Here is an 11,648-nt window from a genome sequence, read left to right as displayed (position 1 = left end):
AAAAAAAAAAAAAAAAAAAAAAAAAAAAAAAAAAAAAAAAAAAAAGAAAAGAAAAGAAAAGAAAGAAAGAAAGAAAAGGGGTGAAGAGGTGAAAAAAAGTCCATATACAAACTTCCATATACTTACAAAATCAGCTACATTTGAGATCTTGGAAAACCAGTTTTACAATCAGAAATCACTGTAGCTTTTTAAATGTAAGTACATGTATTGCCATTAATTTGCTACCAATAAAAATAACTTCTCCAAAGTTTATCAGCGACTAAGAGGTACACATATTAGTTTTGTTAGTGGTTTTCTTCTCCAAGTACTTTTTTAAAGAAACCATAAACTATTAAGAGCAATGTATATTAATTTTATTAGCTTGTCTCCAAGTAATAGGAAATGCCATATAAATTAGGCACATAAATTTAAAATAAAATGCTTTACATTCAGCTTATTTTTCACAATGGAATTCTTGATGATGCGGCAGAGCTATTAAAACCTCATTCAAAATCCCTTTACCTCAACCACCAAAACATCAACAACTTTTCAATTATTCCACTCTGGCTTCTCAATTTACCCAAATAAAAAAAAAAAAATTGCTGTCTCAAAAGTATGACATGGCCAAGCAGCAAACTTATTTCTCAAATTGGTGAATATGCAGTTATCATTTGAAGCCTATTTCTAATGTTCTCTCATACTTCTTCATCTATGAATTCTTCTAGAAAATGCACTGGTTTCCCTTGTCCCTCTACAACCTTACTCTAAAACAAGGGTGGAGGGGTAGAGTTTTTGTCCCTCCCAACGTACTACCTGTTCCAAATACAGTAAGCTGGCAATATCTGGAGACATTTTTAATTGTCACAACCGAGAGATGCTACCAGCATCTAGTGGGTAAAAAACAGACATCCCGCAATTCACAGAACAGCATTTCCTATTCCCCTAACAAAAATTATCTAATCCAAAATGTCAATAGTGCTGAAGTTGGAAAATCCTGCAACTTTCTCTCAATGATCAAAAATCCTTACGGGAAAAAAAAACACCAAAAACCAACAAGGTCCCTTTTTAAATATCAGCAATCAACCATCTGAACTGAATTACACACCTAACCATTCTTTGTGATACACAGAGTGAACATTTTAGCACGATCTGGTAGTAAGTGATGATAAAGGGTGTGCCCTTTCTTTTAAACCTAAATCCCTTTTCACAGAACTTACCCCTATTTCCGTGGCTGCTGTTTCGTGTCTCCTGCGATCGCACTGCCTACGGACACCCTTCACCTTAATACCATAGAAGGCCCGCAGATGCTGCAACAGGGCCAACCTCACCAGCCTCTGATCCCACATTCCGGACACGTCGATCGCTCTCTGAGGCAGGATGCAGGTCCTGACCCTCGTTCGCCACCAAGTCTTCCAATTTCCAAACGCTCTCAAATCTGAACTCCGCTCGGCTGCCTTCCGGCCCCGTCTGGCACTCCTGCGGCCCCGAACCCCGGCCACTTCCACTGCTTTTCCTTGATCCTCACTCACATCCACTTACACAGACCCTCTTCTCTTAGCCCTTTGATCCAGCCACACCTCACTCTTCCTTCACTTACACCGACCTTCTTTCTGGTCACCCAATCCTTTCAGATACTCACATAGACTTCGCTTCTTTTTGACTCTTCCCGTTTCTCGCCTATTGCCAGATTCTCACCACTTCCGGCTGCTTCCAACGATCCCCCCTTCCTCCAAACCTTACTGTTCCCGTCTGGTTCGCTCTGAAATATGAAGAGGACCCTTCTCGCTCCTCCAGCCCCAGCAGGCTCAACTGGGCGCTCGCCCCCGCCCCAGTCTGGCCGCCGGACCAGCCGGCAGCTCAGGCAACTCTTCCAGTCCCGGTGCCCGCCCGGGCTGGTCGCCGCAGTCACCCCGTCTCACAGGCTGCTCGTTCCCTCCCCCATCAGCCTGCCTCTAGCTCCCGGCCTGCACATCCCGGTGGGATCACTGAAGCCAAGCCGTTAGCCTCATGCTTCCGCCCCCACCTCCTCCGCAGACACCCCGAGCCACCGCGGCAGTCACACCCGCAGTTTCAGCCCAGGCTCAAACTGCAGCGCCAAACAGCGCTCCACATCTGATTGGTCCACTCCTCTTTTCAAAATCAGGGCCCCGGAGGGTGGCCAAGAACTGCCTGTCTTGGTAGGTGCGGGGGGGAAGGGGTGTAACGGGCAAACCCAGCAAACATGAAAAGCAGGATGAGTTTCACTTGTTCCTTCAAGGCCAGTTTTTGGGGCGGGGGAGTACTGTTTAAAGGATATTTAAATACACCTGACCTGCGCCTCAGACCATACACGGTATTTGAGGAAATGTAAAAGACACCTTGTTCCCGTTTTTTCCCGGAGCTCGGCTGTCGCTGAAGGACCTCTTACGAAGAAACCGTTCTACGGAACCCCAGGTGAGACAACTTGAGACAGGATTCATAAACGCTGATTTCAGTAACCCTTACCCACAGCCCTTGGTGGGAACTTCGGCTCTGTGAGAACTGGTCTTTGGGGGACTGATGGTGATGCTGAAATCTTATTGCATAGGAAATTAAGTACAACAAAGAAGACCCGTCGTGAGAGGAGAGTGCGGAAGAAATGAGAAGTCTATGGGAGGTGGCAGCTGCAGAAGCTCGGAGTTGGATTTGGAGTTAGGAGACCCGGAGAATCCCAGCTTTCGGTTCAGACGGTTATCTTGTTGACTTGCACGACTGCAAACGTTTGCATTCTGAAACATCAGCGATCCCGTCAAAATACTCTGTTTCTTGAGATGTAAGAAACATCCCAAGGCGAGATTTAGAGCGGGAGATTTGGACTCGATTTAAATACAGACAATATAGTATGCATTTACTAACACCACATCTCACCCCCACTAAACTCGGTAAGGGCAGCAACAGAACTTTATCTGCCATATGCACTCCTGTATTCCCATTACCAAATAGTGCCAGGGACTAAATGAATAGTTGCCCAATGAATGAGTTTTAAGGAGGAAACGTTCTTTTAAGTAGGAAAACACTACTGAAAACCTCACTGAGTTCCCTGAGAATGAAAAGGGAAATCTTCCCTTAAGCATTAGGCTTTGCTTTTAGTGCCACTAGATGACACACATCCTTTTCCTCAGATGTTAGCTCACCTAGCTTTCATTTCTGTGAAATCAATACATGAAGTATCTGCCAAAGGGCCTTCCTGAACCTTTTACCGGCATCCCTGCTTGAAATAAGATGATTTGTGCAACTTTCAAATTAGGTCAGAGTTTTTTTTTCTGTAAAACCAGAATGACTGTTCCTAGAATCACTTGCCTCTAGGGCCTGGCACATTCCACAGACACATTGTCCCATTTATTATTAAAACAGAAATGTTTGAAGAAAGGTCTATCATATTCTGTCCTAAATGTGGACCAAGATGGAAAACAGGACAGTGATTTCCTGAGGTCACTGGGGCTAGCACCAGAGTAGTAGACACTGGTACTTCACCTAGATCCCACTCCAGGCTGAAGTGCTCGTTGGCCCCGCTTACAGGAGTGCTGGCTCCTCATGGCTCACAGCTAAGTCCCCCTCTGAGAGCTGCTCCATGGAAAGGACCTGCCTCACCCCAAGTGACGCCTTCCCTTGGGCAGTCTACATTCCATGCCTGCTTAATATGGGGTTTCATAGGCCTGGCCCCCTTATCAAGACAACTGAAGGACCTCCTAGCTCTAGAGCTTCCTGAAGGAGCAGCTGAGACGACGGAGCTTGCAGGACTGGAAGTTACTCTGTGTGAGTCAGTGAGTGGTGAGTGAATATGAAGGCCTAGGACCTTACTGTACATTGTTATGGACTTTATAAACAGTGTATACTTAGGCTACACTAAGTTTATTAAAATTTTTTCTTTCAGTAATAAATTAACCTTAGCTTACTATAACTTTTTAATTTCATCAACTTTTAAATTTTTTAGCTTTTGACTCTTGTAGTAACAGCTCAAAACAAACACATTGTACAGCTGTACAAAAATATTTTTTCTATCCATGTTCTATAAGATTTTTTCTATTATTTTTATATTTTAAACTTGTTTGTTAAAAACTAAGACATAGGCCCGGGCGCAGTGGCTCACGCCTGTAATCCCAGCACTTTGGGAGGCCAAGGTGGGTGGATCACGAGGTCAGGAGATGGAGACCATCCTGGCTAACACGGTGAAACCCCATCTCTTCTAAAAATACAAAAAATTAGCCGGGCATGGTGGCGGGCGCCTGTAGTCCCAGCCACTCCGGAGGCTGAGGCAGGAGAATGGTGTGAACCCCGGAGGCAGAGCTTGCAGTGAGCCGAGATTGCGCCACTGCACTCCAGCCTGGACAACAGAGCGAAACTCTGTCTCAAAAACAAACAAACAAAAAAACTAAGAGGGCTGGGCGTGTTGGTTCACACTTAAAATCTCAGCACTTTGGGAGGCCGAGGTGGGTGGATTGCTGGAGTCCAGGCATTTGAGACCAGCCTAGACAACATGACGAAACGCTGCCTTTACAAAAAAATATGAAAAATAGCCAGGCGTAGTGACACGCACCTGTAGTCTCAGCTACTTGGGAGGCTGAGGTGGAAGGATTGCCTGAACCTGGGAGGCACAGGTTGCAGTGAGCTGAGATTGCACCACTGCACTCCAGCCTGGGCGATAAGAGTGAGACCCTGTCTCAAAAACAAAACCAAAATGAAGATACCAACTCACACATTAACCTGGGCCTAGGCAGGGTCAGGATCATCCATATCCGCTGGTCCCGTAAGATTATAATGGAGTTGGAATATTCCTATTGCCTAGTGATGATGTTGCTGTAGTAGCATCACTGTAGCACAGTGCAATCCTCACGTATTTGTGGTGGTCTGTGGGGAGGTATTCCAGAAGAAGGCATTGTTATCATAGGAGATGATAGCTCCTTGTGTGTTATTGCGCCTGAAGACCTTCCAGTGGGACAGAATGTGGAGGTGGAAGACAGTGATGTATTTATATGGTCCATTGTTGACCAAAACATTGCTATGTGGTGCATGAAAAGAAGTAACTCGGGCCCCACCCTAGACCTACTGAATCAGAATCTGCATTTTTATGATTCTCAAAAAAAATTTGTACATCAAGATTTAAGAAGACCTGGTATAGGCTCAAAAGATAATGGCCTAAGTTCAAAAATGTTTCTTACTCTGGCTTATTAGGTGGAGAAAGCAAGCAATGTTTTGTTGTGCTTTATAATATGCAAATTAAACAAACAAAAAGTAGAAAGCATCCAGAGGAGAAACTTGATTATCTGACTAGATAATTTTCGGTATTCTAGTCTCCTCAGGTAACAGGGGTTTCTCTTACTCTTGAGGTTGCCTTGTAGGCTGTTCTGGCATCCAAAATGATAGGCCAGGACTTGTGAACAGTCAACTCTGACTTGATCAGATGTAGCTCAGACATCTCTGAAAAGAGAAGGGAAGGAAGGAGGATTGAGCCTCAAACTACAGCATCCTTCTAAGACATTTTGGACAAGTTGATAGGGAATTCCCCACCAAAGTCCCACGTTAGAGTTCTGCATCCCACAGGAATGGACCAGCACTAGTAACCCTCAGTCATTGACTGAGGACAGCCCAGAGTGCAAAGGCAGTGATGGATCCCGAGACGAGCAGCTAGGTCTTTCAGTCAACGATGCTCCTTGCAGCAGGAAATCTGACTGGTACATTTTTTTATGGCCGCCATGGGGAATGAAGTCAGATGACCTGGGTTTGAATTCTAGTTCTACCACTTAAGTGTGGAAAAATTATCTAATTTGTCTGAGCCCAAAATTCATCAGCTGTAAAATGGAAATTAGTAAGGTATCTATCTCAAAGAGTTGTTATTTGAATCACATGAACCATATAATATTCTTACTTAGATCATGTTATTCTCAGACACCTCGGTATCAAACACCTCAATAAACGTTAACTATTTTTATTATAGATACTTTTAGCTGGTACAAAGTCAGAGGTCTCAGCCCTCAGGAAATGTTGACAGCTGGCGAAATGCTAAAAGGTAAGAGAAAGCCTATACTGTGTGTACCATGTACAGTGCCACTAAAACTCTTCTCTAGGACCTTTTGAATGTGACTGTTCTTGCTTCTCAGACAGCAAAAGCCTTATCTGCTGAACTTCACCTCCAAATGCTTAATACCAGGGAAAAGGACAACGGCCTCATTTACCTGCCAGAATGACATGGCTAGTATGGGGACCCTCATCTGCACGTTTCCCTTGCAGAGTTTAGTGTGTTTATCTATTTGTTCTGTGTGCATTTTGTGGAGGTCAATGATGCTGTAAACACAAGAGAGCTCCAGGATCAGTCAAACAAATGACAGAGTATTGAAAAGGTCATCACGGTAAAGTACATAATTTTAATCCACAGAATGTATGAGGCATTACATTCCTAATGCATCAACTTATTTTTTTTTTATTTTTGTTTTTTTGAGACAGTCTCGCTCTGTTGCCCAGGCTGGAGTGCAGTGGTGCAATCTTAGCTCACTGCAAGCTCCACCTCCCGGGTTTATGCCATTCTCCTGCCTCAGCCTCCCGAGTAGCTGGGACTACAGGCGCCAGCCACCTCGCCCGGCTAGCTTTTGTATTTTTTAGTAGAGACGGGGTTTCACCGTGTTAGCCAGGATGGTCTCGAACTCCTGACCTCGTGATCCGCCCGTCTCGGCCTCCCAAAGTGCTGGGATTACAGGCTTGAGCCACCGCGCCCGGCCTAGAACATCTCTTCTTACCTTTTGCCTTTGAGAAAGAAGGGAACCTCTTTTTGCCCAATGCTAAAGTCTCCTTGTGCGCTTTTAAGCCCACCCAGTTCTTTCCTTCAGGATCTTGTTTCATCAGTTTTCCTCCTTCTCCTCCATTTCCAATTTTTCCTTCTCCACTGGTTCCATCACTTAGCCTAAAAACATATTCATGTCAGAAAATAAAAGAAAAAAGGAAAACATAAAACCCAGTTCTCAAGCTACTCCCTCCTACCCTCTCCCCCTCTTTCACAAGCACCTTGAAAGAGTATTCCACATTTGTGGTTTTCAGTTCCTCGCCTCTCAGGTCACTGCAGTCTGGGAGTGAAGGCCACCAATCTACTGAAAGTGTTCTTGCTGACATGACGATAACCTGATGGCTGAGTTCACTGGACAGTTTTCAGTCATTACGTCACTTCTCTGACCAACCAGAGGACTCTCTTCCTTTGGCTGCCTTCTCGTCCCTTCCTGTGTCTCTTGCTCTGTTAATGCTGGGCTTCCCCCAGAAGTTTGTCCTCAATCTTCTTCTCCTGCTCTGCATGGTCTGCCGGAGTGATGTCATTCCCTCCCATGGCTTCGCTTACTCATCTGTGGTGACTTCCAAATCTGTATTGCTCTGGTTCAGATCTCATTCTGGGGCTTCAGGACACTCCCTCTAAATCACTCCCCTAAACATCTCTCTTTGTATATCTTATAGGTCCTTCACAACGTCTTCTTATGTCTTTGTCATCCTTCTGGCGTCCCCACCCCAAGAAGCACTAACAGCCTGCCTGTTTTTCCTATTTTTGCACTCAGTTAATGGCATCACCATCCACTCAGTTTCTCAAATCGGAAATCTGCGAGTCATCCTGGATTCCTCACCTTCCATTGCGTGTCAGCAAATGACTCATCAGAGCCCATATATTCAACCCCTAAGTAGCTTCTGAATCTAGTAACACATTAACATCATGTTTAATTCAACCCTTATAACAACAATTGAAATGTCTGAGTTGTCCTTCTCATCTTCAGTCTCATCTTCCCCACTCTTCCTACAACCCTATTACATTTTCTATCCCCGTCACTTCCCACATAGTGGAATTAACATCCTCTTCTAGAGTATGCCACACAAAGCCCCTTCATACCTGGCTCTTGACTACATTTTGGCATCAACTCTATTTCCTTTGTCACGCTCCACCAGACGTTCTATGCTACATAGATTTGGAAGTTGCCACTGATTAATACATGAAGTTTTAGAAGGGAATGACATCACTCAGGCAGACTGTGCAGAATGGGAGGAGAAGATGGAGGACAAAACCCTGGAGAATCCTATGTCCATAGGAAACAACTGGTGGTTTTCTAAACTTGAATGTTCGTCCATCCCTTTATAACCTTTGCACATGCAAGTCCCTTAGGTCTTTCTTTCTCTTTCTGTCTTGTGAACCTTATGCTTCAAGAATCAGCTCAACCATCACCTCCTTGGGGTTTCCTCCCCAGGCTGTTAAGCACCCCTCCTCAGTACTGCTCTGTCACATAGTACCTGAGTGTGTTTAGACACATTATGCCACGTATAAACACATGATTATGTATTTACAGGTCTGTCCCTGATGAGTCTGTTAGTTCTCTGACGGCAGGCAAGATGTCTTTTTAAAAAGTCTTGATATCCCCTTTTCCCTAGCACAAAGTAGGTGCTGAACAAAGGCTGAATGAAGGAATGAACAAACACAGAGTGAGATAGTTTAATAGTGACAATTATAGGACACTGAAAAGACCCTAATACAAGCTGTGAAATTTGCTAGTCCAAAATTTCTAACTTACATCCATTAAGCTGGCTACTATTAGAGAAACAGAGAATCACAAGTAGTTGGCAAGGATGTCGGGAAATTGAAACCCCTGTGCACTGTTGGTGGGATTATAAAACAGTTCAACTGTTATAGAAAACCATATGGCAGTTCCTCAAAAAATTAGAAGTAGACTTATTATCTGATGCAGCAAGTTCACTTCTGGGTATACATTCAAAGGAATTGAAATCAGGGTCTCAGACACAGCTGCACACCCGCGTTCACGGCAGCATTATTCACGATAGCTAAAATGTGGAAGCAACCCAAATGACCATTGACAAATAAATGGATAAACAAAATGTGGTTTATATATACAAGGGAGTATCTCTCAGCCTTAAAAATGAAAAAAGTCCCGTCACATCGCTGTAACATGGATGGACCTTGAGGGCATTATGCTAAATTCAATAATCCAGTCTCAAAAAGACAATGAGTGGTTTCACTTTTGTGAGATATCTAAAGTAGTCAAACTAATAGAAACAGAAGGTAGTGTAGGGGCCAAGGGAAAACTTCCTCTTTGCCCTCTGAAGGTTTGCTGAAAATCGGGGACAAATGGCAGAGTCATACAACAGGAGAAAAGGCATACAATTGATTTGGTCCTCATTGTACATGACATGGGAGCCTGAGAATGAACACTCAGAGATGCAGGGGGAGCTGTCCATATTTTTAATGCTTAGATTCAACAAAGAACCACAAAGGGGAAAAGCAGTTCTGGCTTCTATGACCTGCTTTGGGGAAGAGGTATTCTAGTTTCTAAGGTTAGCCTCAGGGGAGAATGAGGGGCCAGAGACAGGAGGTCAGAGAGAGACTTTTGCTTTTGAAGTTGTTTCTGAGACCTTCATTTTGGGGTAATATTTTCTGAACCCCAACAGTAGAATGGTGGCTGCCAGGTTTGGGGGGTAGAGGGAAACAGGTAGTTATTTCATGGGTGTAGAGTTTCAGTTTTGCAAGATAAAAAATTCTGGTGATTGGTGGCAGAATGATATGAATATACTAACACTACCAAAACATGGTTAAGACAGTAAATTTTAAACTTAAAACATGGTTAAGACAGTAAATTTTATGCATGTGTTTTTTATCATAATAAAAAAAATCAGTGAGAGGCAATGCATTTGACATGGACTAGATACTTTCTGGAGGCCAAGGGCTGGATGGGAAGACTAAAGTCACAACTTATGCTTTTACAGGCCATATCAGGATGAATGCTTTTCTTTTTTCTTTTTTTTTTTAATGAGATGGAGTCTCGCTCTATCATCCAGACTGGAGTGCAGTGGCGCGATCTCAGCTCACTGCAAGCTCCGCCTCCCGGGTTCATGCCATTCTCCTGCCTCAGCCTCCAGAGTAGCTGGGACTACAGGCGCCGCCACCACGCCCGGCTAATTTATTTTCTTTTCTTTTTCTTTTCTTTTTTTTTTTTTTGAGTAGAGATGGGGTTTCACTGTGTTAGCCAGGATGGTGTCGATCTCCTGACCTCGTGATCCGCCCGCCTCGGCCTCCCAAAGTGCCGGGATTACAGGCGTGAGCTGCCGCGCCCGGCCGTCGGGATGAATGTTTCTATCTAATCTTTTTGAATGTTTTCCTTTGTTAAAAAGGATTATAGTACAAATAACATATATAAATACAGTAACAAAATATGACAATATGAATTATAATATGATATGAATAACCAATAAATTCTATTTCCTTTTTCAGGAAAGGTACTCTACGCTTCCCCATTTCTATTATCCTGCTTTACCACATAAAAGAGTTCAATATTAACAGACATAGAAGTATCTCTCTGGGAGTTTACAATCTAAAGACTATAACTGCAAGGTAGACAATTATCTGGAAAGTGTATAGACAGAGAGTTGTCTGAAGTGTGTCTGGGAAAATATCCACACACACACATGCACATGCTGAGGCTGGGGAAGCATCCATGTGTCAGGGTTTTGAAGAGTTCAAACAATGTTGATAAATAATTCTGCAAAAGGTGTATGTTGAGAAAATGTAACTAAAGGAGAGAGAAGAGCTGGAACGTCAAAGTGTCTCTACCAGTCTTCACTGATTTTAATAGGTTGACATAAAACCTCCAAATAACAATCACCAGTCATCCAAAAAACGGACCTCAGTTTGGGCTAATTCTTTGGTCTTTAATAGTTCTTTAACAGCAGGAAACATCTCAAACTGTTCCAGTTGGGTTTCAGCAATTTCCTGTTTTTGAACCTACACACTTTTATCATGGAAAACATAAACATCAGGGGTGAAATGGAATTCAGGATTCTTAAATGGTCCCCTGTTCTGATATGGCTAATTTTCCATCATCGAACCTCTGGGGTTACTTCAGTACAAAAGCCTGTTAGCCACGGAAATGGAGCAGCTGATTCAAAGTGGTGAAACTGATAAGAGAGGATCTGTGCAAACTGCCAGGCGCCTAGGGTGGAATGCGAAATTCCCTAATACGGTACTACTTTGCTCTGGATCTGTAGCTCGGGGACACAGCACACCACCAGACTTGGCTCCTCACCCCTTTCAAATCTGCAGGAAGTGCATCTCTGCTGGTCTGAACACTGCCATTTCTGAGTTGCCTTGGAGCTATAGGAAAACATCACTAACTCAATCTGTTGCCCTGAAATGCTGAAAATAAAAATAGCATCCGAGAGGCTACTTCCCTAGATTCCTGTTATTTCGTATAAAGATTTCATTTTTCCTTGAGCTACTGTTCCTTTCTGACCATCTTCCTCATTACAGATGCTCTTTCAAAATTTCATTTTGCACCCAGTCCTGAATGTCAGCAAGTTTATTGGGGAGAAGAGGAAATAGCCTTCTCCTTTCTGTGCAGAGGCAGGAAAGGTGGGGGGAGCGGGTCCACTGCACCATGAGGCCCCCATCCTGGGTCCACATGTGCTTATGCAGATGGCACCAAATAAAAGAAAATTCCTGGAGGAAGCAATCTGAATGGGAGAAATCACAAGAGCTAAAAACCTTTGAAAACCCTTTGAGAGAATCTGGAGGAAGAGGCTAGACATGGAGGCAATTTCATGCACTTAGACTTGGGGATGGTGGAGGATTCCTAGGCTGATTGTGTGTGTGTTTGTATGTGACAAATGCCTGTAATAATGCA

General features: G+C 43.7%; 1 protein-coding gene and 1 long non-coding RNA gene across 2 annotated transcripts in view; one reads left to right on the top strand and one right to left on the bottom strand.

Annotated features, from left to right (window-relative positions):
• The window catches only part of ARHGAP11A (Rho GTPase activating protein 11A), a 27,122-nt gene extending 25,239 nt beyond the window's left edge, over positions 1–1,883 (bottom strand). Inside the window, 1 exon segment of the mRNA XM_017854118.1 lies at positions 1,619–1,883. The gene's annotated coding sequence lies outside the window, so the exon portion shown is untranslated.
• Positions 1,884–2,419: 536 nt separating this feature from the next.
• On the top strand, positions 2,420–11,412 carry LOC108516567 (uncharacterized). The gene is made up of 3 exons (XR_001881869.1): positions 2,420–3,768; positions 5,933–6,004; positions 10,241–11,412. It is a non-coding gene; the product is annotated as an uncharacterized LOC108516567 (long non-coding RNA).
• The last annotated feature ends 236 nt before the right edge of the window (positions 11,413–11,648 follow it).

Source organism: Rhinopithecus bieti, unplaced genomic scaffold (assembly GCF_001698545.2).
Source record: "Rhinopithecus bieti isolate Rb0 unplaced genomic scaffold, ASM169854v2 scaffold_2653, whole genome shotgun sequence".
NCBI classification, from domain to species: Eukaryota; Metazoa; Chordata; class Mammalia; order Primates; family Cercopithecidae; genus Rhinopithecus; species Rhinopithecus bieti.
This window is presented reverse-complemented; position numbering and strand designations above follow the sequence as displayed.